Here is a 9,438-nt window from a genome sequence, read left to right as displayed (position 1 = left end):
GCTGAAATCATGAAGGTTTGACTTGATCTTGATTTTGGCAATCTTCCTTAATACTTGGGGGTAACAAGAGAAGAAACTCTTTAAACAGAAGAAGAGCTCCTTAGCAGGAAAGCTACCTTTACAAGAAGATACTGGAGTAGAGGACCATTGTGGGTTCCAAGTCTATTATTCCTACATCCATAGTGGATACAGCCAAAATCAACAAGATGGTAAAAAAGATGGACATCCACAACTTAAAGGCTCCACTTGGATAGCAGGAAGGACACGATGAACAAAAAATCTTCCCTGTTGATTGTCACAAGATGAACAAAGAATCTTCCCTATTGATTGTTCTTTCAAAGTTCCAAACAGAAAGCCCAAGAGTTTATCCTGTTTCAAAGGCCATTTTGGAAGGATTGTTCTCCATTAAGACACAAGGCTAGAGAGGAGATATTGGAAGCAACAGTGGGACAAACCACATTTTTTCCCAAAATAAAGGAAGTGGGCAATATTTTTTTTGGGATTATCCAGGTGATCAGGCCTAATCAATTAATTTGAGGGAACAAATGTGGAGAATAGGGGAAGCCACAGCTTGAAGGTAGTAGAGGAATTCGAAGGCATTTCACAGGCCACCGAGCACTCCTATCCAGCTTTAGTGATGTCAAGTGAAGATGGAACTGGTGGTACAAATGCAGAGTATGAAGGTTATAATAGTGAGGATTATAGTGAAGATGAGATGTACAATGATGATGATGATGATGAATACTTGGTGAATGAGTCATTGGAAGAGATGGAATCACCAGTTCCACTGAGTTCCTTACCTGTTGATCTGTTAGCTAAGCAGTTTGGTGAGGAATGAAGGTGAAGAGAAAGATGTGGTGCGGTTGGCTTGGGATCTCTTGTTCCTCATTATTACCATAACAAGTGTACCGTAGAGTCTGGAAGATGATTAATTAAGAAATGGTGAAGTTTAGGGGTAAGAAATGCAAATTTATTTGACTAATTGATTCCTTGTATAATTGTATTCGTATTGTATAAATTTGGATAAAAGTTTAATGATGAAAGGAAATAAAGGAAATGTCCCATACTTTGATGAGTACCATTAGTGTTCAATTTGGGCAAAATTTCAGTCCAACCCCATTCTGGATAGACTTGAACATTCCTTTTTGCAATTTGGGTTGGATTTGGGGAAAAAGCAATTAACAAATTGAATTCGGATTGGACTTAACTCTTTAATTAAATAATTATATATATTATATTATATTTTTTCTAGAAATTATTAATAATTAAACGCAAAATATATGACTATGACTAAAACACCAAATACATGCCTATAGGAGCATGCGATGCATCAACACACCAACACATGTTTCCAAACACAACCACTGTAAAACATTACACTACTCACTGCAAAACACTGATTAGATAACACTACACGGAAACAAAAAAAACCACCAGCAGCCCAACCTAAGCAGGATACCCAACTTCATTGCCATCACCATTCTCTCCATTTTCACCACCGTCGGCCTCCTCCTTATTAAAGGATTTTGGAAGAGAGAGATTGAAGAATTATTGCATATGATTCTCATTGATATGGTTAGCATATATACAGATTGCATGAGCACGAAAATAGGAAACTGATTACAAAGAAATAGGAAACAAAACAAATTGAGTAACTATCTAAATAAATGGTATAACTGCAGATATTCAAACGTGGAAATCCTTTGATTTTCTCCCTTGACTTTCTCAACTTGATTGTATATCCTTATCATGCCCCCGCAAGATGGACGGCCGTGGAGCAAGTCCAATCTTGGCCTTGAGTGAGTCAAACTGAGGACGAGCAAGAGGTTTGGTAAGAGCATCGGCGAGTTGATCAGAGGCAGAAATGTGTGACACTCGTAGCAAACCATTTTGAACTTGTTCTCGGATAAAGTGATAGTCGAGGGCAACATGTTTCATGCGTGAGTGAAAGACCGGATTGGAACAGAGATTTGTTGCACCAACATTATCACAATAAATAACTGGTTGTTGGGAAAGAGTGACACCGAGTTCGGTGAGGAGAGAGCAAATCCAACGAATTTCCGCAGTAGTAGAGGCCACCGATCGGTATTCAGCCTCAGTGGAAGAGTGAGCCACAGTTCACTGTTTCTTAGAGCTCCAAGAAATAGGATTGTGACCCAAATAGATTATGTATGCACTGGTGGAGGTGAAATCATTTTTGTTACCTGCCCAATCAGAGTCAGAAAAGGCATGAAGTGCTAGTGGGGAGGTCCGACGAAGTGTGATGTCGTGGTCTAAGGTGCCACAGAGATACCGCAGCAGACGCTTGACTGCATTCCAGTGGTCACTTGTCGGTTGATGCATAAACTGAGAGAGTTTGTTCACCGTATAGGCAATGTCCGGCCGAGTGAGGGAGAGATACTGGAGGCTACCAACCACTGTTCGATACTCGGTCGGGTCAGATAGTGGGGTTCCTGATTGTAAAGTGAGAATCGGACTAGTTGCTAGTGGTGTAGGAGCAGGCTTGGCTTCAGTCATGTGAGTTCTGTTAAGTAGATCGGCAATGTATTTGCGTTGACTAAGGAAAAGACCATTGGTGTGGGAGGTAACTTCCACTCCAAGGAAGTATGTCAAGGGGCCAAGGTCCTTGAGAGAGAAGCGCTAAGAAAGTTGTTGAATGAAAGTCTGCGCTGCTTTAACATTATTCCCAATGATAATGATATCGTCGACATAGACTAAAAGATAAAGAATGGTGCCACGGTTATTGAAGATGAACAAGGAGGTATCGGCAATGGAATTGATGAAGCCAAATTGGAGAAGAAATTGGCGCAACTCATGATACCAGGCACGTGGGGCTTGTTTAAGGCCATAGATAGCCTTGCGTAGCTTACAGACATGATGAGGATGATCGTGATCAATGAAGCCCGGTGGTTGAGACATAAACACATCCTCAGTGAGAGTGCCCTGAAGAAAGGCATTGTTGACATCAAGTTGTCTTAGTGACCAACCCTGGCTGACCGCAAGGCTGAGAACAAGGCGGACAGTGGTAGGTTTGATGGTTGGACTGAAGGTTTCAGAGTAGTCAACACCAGGGCGTTGGTGGAAGCCTTTAGCAACTAATCGAGCTTTGTACCCATCTATGGAGCCATTAGGTAAATATTTAGTGCGAAAGATCCACTTACAACCAACCAAATTTTGAGTGGGATGAGATGGCACTAGGTCCCATGTCCCATTACGTAGTAAAGCATCAAACTTTGCAGACATAGCTTGTCGCCACTTAGGGTCCTTGAGGGCTTGGGTAACAGTGGTGGGTTCAAGGGTAGGTTGTTGGAGTTGGGCTGTGAGGTTAAGCTTTTGAATTGGTTTATGGATGTTGCGTTTGGAGCGAGTGACTATGACATGAGGTGAGGGTGAGAGGTCGGGTGGTTGATTAGGGTCATTTTGAGTAGGCGGGAGGGGTAGGTTATTGGCACAGTCGCACTTGGTTTCTGGTACGGGCGCACTGGAATGGCTATTGGGCTCTGGTGTAGGTGTGGCACAGGTGGTATTATTTTGGCTTGGGTCTTGGGATTGGCTTGGGGCGGTAGGAGTGGGCAGACTTGATGGGGGAGCAGAGCTGACATTCACGGATGGTGTGGCCACGACTGGTAAAGTCATAGAGCACCATTCAGAGATGGTGGATGAAATGGCGCGAGGAAGAGAAGTATGAGAAGTGACAAAGGGAAAGATTGACTCAACAAAGCGGACATGATGGGAAGTGTATAGACGAGCGGTGGATGTGTCAAGACATAGATAGGCACTTTGAGTGGGAGAGTACCCGACAAAGATGCAAGGGGAGGAACGAGACTCGAGTTTGTGGGATGTGTATGGGCGAAGCCAAGGATAGCAGAGACATCCAAAGCTTCGAAGTTTGGAGTAGTTAGGGAATGTGCCAAAGAGTTTGAAATATGGTGAGAGGTGGTTTAGAGTTGGTGTAGGAAGACGATTGATGAGGTAGAAGGCAGTAGAAAAGGCAAAAGGCCAATATGATAGAGGCATGGATGCATGGGTAAGTAGAGAAAGACCTGTTTCGACAATGTGACGATGACGACGTTCAGAGTACCCATTGTGTTCAGGAGTGTGAGGTGGAGAAGTAAGATGTGAGACCCCGTTGATTGTTAAGAATGAGGAGAGAGCTTGATATTCCTGATTCATGCCTAATTGGTGTCTCAGCTGGTTCATGTCCAGCTGGTGCTCCTTGATGGCGAGAGTAATCAACAATATTTATAACCTATAACACCATGAACTAGGGTAGCAAATACAAAGCTACTATAGCATAGTGGCTCTAGGATCGTTCCACTGGGAAGGGTACTCAAGTTGAAAATGATACCAATTCAAAGTGAATTGGTGTTGTTTCATTTCAAGGTTAGCTTAAGAAATAAAACACAAACTTTGGTTGAAAAAGGTTTGGACTTAGATTAACAACACAACAAGTGATGAAAATAACTTAAGAAGAAAAAGCATTCCTTGGAGATTCAGGTATACAGGGGAGGTTCCTCATGCAAAAGCATAGCTCCGGTCAGTTGGTTCATTTCCTCACATTAGAGAGTTAACTTAAAGTCAATTCTCTAACAGGTGCTGCACAAATGCATCCCTCAATTGGATTTCAGCTTTAATTCTCTCACTGATGCAACTTGCAATGGTTCAAGTCTCTCACTTAGCCTTTACCATTCAAGGTGATCTTTAACCTTGGATTACCCGTCAAAAGCTCGCAAGAGATAACTAATGGATGTCTCCTAAGAGTCCAAAAGCTTACCAAGTGTTGGCTATTCTAGAAAATCCTACCTTCAAGTCACCTACCAGAGGCTCGCAAGGGGTAAACTAGTGCATCTCCACGGTTAGAGATCACTTGCCTTACCAAGTGTTGGCCCAGGTGACTCCAAGGTGTTTTAAGTTAACTAAAAACATTAGAAACCATTCACGGGACACACTTACTCTTCATTCATAGCTGAAACCACAAAGCTTCTGATTGAAGCACTTGGAACCTTTCCCGGCAACCTTAACTCCAAGGAACTAAAAAGCTTAGTTACTCATTCTCTGGGGAAAGCTCCTCAGAGAGTGCATAACTTGGTAAAAATATTAAAATACAAAGTGAGAAGGTAAGGTAGAAAAGAGCTAAAGCTCTCTGTATTTCTTTCTTTTGAAACTTACAAAAGGTTCAACAACCAGAACACCCTCAGAACAGGCTCCTCGGGCTCCCTTTAAACCAAAAATACAATTACAGCTCTTTTATGATATTTTGCCAAATTCCTAACTTAAAAGCTAAGGAAATCTATCATTGGTGACTTACAAGGAGAATTTAGGCATTTAGGCAACAAAAATCTAATGAAAAATATCTCCAAGTGTCGGTTACAAATATCGGGAAGCACTAAAGACCACTTCGCAGGTGTCAAGTGAGGTCTGCGAAATTTCGCAGGTGCACAAGAAGGGCTGCGAAATTTCTTCATAGCAACCAACTGCTTCAACACCTTCACAAAGTTGACTTCCATCTTGTGGTGCTTGGTTTCCATCGCGGCGTGAAGCTTCAGGGGAACTCCATAGCACTGTGCAAAAAGGCTGCGAAATCACTTTGCAACAAAAATGGTGATTTCGCAGCACTTTTCTGAAGCCTTCCTTCCTTCAGCTTGGAGCAGTTATCTTCCAAAGGCTGTAACTTCCTCATTTCAGCTCCAAATTGCACACGGTTTGAAGCATTGGATTGTTGACTTCCTAAGATTTCAAATGACATATTGTATACATAATTTGGACATCAGGAAGTGCTCCAAAAGTGGCTGCAGTGACTGTCATCAAGAGTGCTCCATGGCTGATTTCTCTTTGCTTCCCCTTTTCATTTCACTTTGCTTATGGCAAAAGAGCTTCAAGGCTTTGATTCTTCATTCCTCTAAGCTTCCCATTGCTTACCAAGGATTCCATATAACTCTCCTCAACCTCCTAATGCTTTGGTGATCAAAATACTAACAAAAACACCAAAACTTACACATTTTGATTAGAATTGATTGAAAGGGGCCTTAACATGCTAATTGGGTTAAAAGGCACTAACTACTACTCAAAAGTGTTAAAAAGGATTAATTAGAAGCTATCAAATAGCACTTTTTGAGTAGTAATCAATTCCCCCCCATTGTCAGAGTAGAGAGTTATAATTGGACGGTTAAAGAATTTTTCGACTAGGGCCTTAAAGCGCACAAAGACATCATGCGTGTCGGATTTGCGTTTGAGGGGATAAAACCAGATATATTTTGTAAAATGGTCGACAAAGATGACATAGTATTTGAAGTTATCAGTAGAGTAGACTGGTGATGTCCATATATCAGTAAATATAACTTCAAGAGGGGAAGAGGTAGAGAGAGTAGAAGTAGAAAAAGGTAATTTATGACTTTTTTTGCATTGACACGAATTACAATTAAAATTGAAATTGGACGGACGAGAGACATCTAAATGAAACGAAGACATAATATTTTTGAAGATTGACAAAGAAGGATGACCTAGCCTATGATGCCACTCGGACAAAGTGGTATTGACACTAGAAAACGCAATTAAAGGATGTGACTAGGTAGTGGAGAGTGGTCATTCATACACACCATCCTTAGTTCGACCCTGCAAAAGGATTGCCCCCGTGCGAAGATCCTTCACATGAAAAGAAGAGGGTAAGAACTCAATGGAAGTATTGTTAGACTTGCAAAATTGAGAAATAGAAATAAGATTACGTTTCATGGTGGGAACACATAAAACATTAGATAGAGTAAAGGAGTGAGAGGGAGTGGTAAGAGAGGTGGAACTAGTGTGAGATATGGGGAGACCAGAGCCATCACCGATCATAATTTCATCTGTGCCATCAAAAGGACTGTGGAGAGCAAGATTGTGTAGGTCAGTGGTGACATGATGTGAGGCTCCACTATCAAGTAGCCATGTGGTGTTGGGGGGAATGGTGGTTGCAACATGTGCTTGAGCTTGCCAGGGAGCTGGTGGTCGAGATTGTGATGAATTGCCGGGACGAGGAGGTGGTTGCACCTGCGGAAACTGTTGTCGGAAAAGAGGACAACGGGAGACTACATGACCTTGAGTACTGCACCATTGGCAGCGACCAAGGAATGGACGAGCAGGAGAACGGTTGTCGCAGGTGTTGGTGGGAGAATTTCTTATGATACCTTGAGTGGGTGTGGATGTGGACCCAGGGAGCCGAGGAGTGCGATTGGTGACAGACCATGGAGTGGAGTGAACATTGGTGGCATGAGCAGATGCCGGTAGGGGTGAGGGACTTATCTTATTGCGGAGAGACAATTCTTTGTTGATGAGTTTTTCATGGAGTTCATCAAAAGAGATGGTGGAATCACGACCGTTGACAACATCAATGATGGACTGATAATTTTCATCAAGGCCTTCAAGTACTTTTTCAATCAGATCTTCTTGGTCAAGAGGCTTACCAAGAGCAGCAAGTTCATCGGCCCGGGTTTTAATGGACTGCATGTAGTCTGTAATGGACTGAGAACCTTTGGTGATGTTTTTAAGATGGTCTTTGAGTTGCTTGATATGGCCACGAGATGGGCGAGCATAGGTGTTGGCCAATATTTGCCAGGCTTCATAAGAGGTTTTTGATTGGGTGATGAGAGGAACTAGAGTAGGTGAGAGAGTGCTGACAAGGGCTCCAAATAATAGTTTGTCTTGACGTAGCCATGTTTGGTATGTAGGGTTAGTAGAGACAACATTATTGGTGGTGATGGTGGTCGGAGGAGCAGGGTGGGATCCATCAATGAATTGTTGTAGATCATAGCCGATAAGAATGGCTTCCATTTGGGTTTTCCAAGAAAGATAGTTGGTGGGTGTGAGTTTAATGGAATTATGGATAGTAATCATGGTTAGTGGTTTTGTGGGTTCCTGGGCATTAGGGATGATGATTTGAGTATTCTCAGTAGCCATTGCTCTGATACCATAAAGGATTTTGGAAGAGAGAGATTGAAGAATTATTGCATATGATTCTCATTGATATGGTTAGCATATATACAGATTGCATGAACACGAAAATAGGAAACTGATTACAAAGAAATAGGAAACAAAACAAATTGAGTAACTATCTAAATAAATGGTATAACTGCAGATATTCAAACGTGGAAATCCCTTGATTTTCTCCCTTGACTTTCTCAACTTGATTGTATATCCTTATCACTCATCACCATGCTCAGCATTTTCACCACCTTCATCAACATCAGAATCATCCTCAACCTCAACCTCATTACCACCCTCATTGCCATCATCATCCTCAACCTCATTACCACCCTCATCATCTTCCTCTTCCGCTTCCTCCTTCTCCTCCTCATCAGCAACATTGATTCCATGAATATTATTGATACCATGAATATTTTTGGAACGATGCTCTAGCAAGTTAATCTTTCTTGCAAATGCATTATAGCATTTAGAACAAACATGGTGCCATTTCCGATGCCGGTCGGAATTGTGGTGCTTAATGCCATTAGAGTTTTGAAATTCATCACCACATGTTAGACATTTGTACATATTATTAGGATTAAGAAACTCAATATGCTCCATATTAAGTTGTAACAAGAAATGTGAATTTCACAAGATATATATAGTTAAAAAAAACAAAATGGTAACATGCAGTAATGCAAAAATTGTTTATCATGCAAAAAATATGACATTATTCTAGAATAATAAAATTTAGGTAAAGTAAAAAATTTAGATTAAAAGTATCATATTGTTTCTAGAATAGTAAAATCTCATAATTAAAAATTAAAACTATATTACTTCTAAAATAATGAAATTCCATCACATTTGAAATTACTTTAGGTTAGATTAGAGAAAACTAATTAGACAATTGAAATTAAATCCAATCCTACCAAAAAACTTTTAACATAATTAATCTGTTGCAAATAAAATTTCTTATTGTAAGTACACAACTTTTTGCCAATAACCACTACAACAATAAATATATCTACCAACATATTTGATTACAAAAATAATTACTTTTAATTTTGCATAAATATATCGGTTCATAAATATAATTTAAAATATTTTTAGAATTTTCATAATTTCTTTTAATCTTATACCATATCACATAATGCCTTTTATTAATAGTAATATATCAAACATTCTAGCACTTTGTAGTCCTTTTCTAATACTTCATTTTGAAAGAAAAATTGTAACCGATCATTATTATATTATGAAAATATTTTAAACATATGAAAGTAATTATTTTCTAATAATTGCTTTTTGAGAGAAAATCACGAAATATCATTAATATATTATTGAAATGTTTTATACATAATTATTTAATCTTTTCTTAATTTTTTATATCAAATTATAGAAATAAATATTAATTCAATTTATATTTCACTCCTTTATATGTATATTTTAGAAAATTGCCATTTCTTGATGAAATAGTTTCAAAAAAATTTCATAATTTCTCTA

This window comes from Vitis riparia, chromosome 1 (assembly GCF_004353265.1).
Source record: "Vitis riparia cultivar Riparia Gloire de Montpellier isolate 1030 chromosome 1, EGFV_Vit.rip_1.0, whole genome shotgun sequence".
NCBI lineage: Eukaryota > Viridiplantae > Streptophyta > Magnoliopsida > Vitales > Vitaceae > Vitis > Vitis riparia.
The sequence above is the reverse complement of the archived record's forward strand: the minus strand, read 5'-3'. Positions refer to the sequence as shown.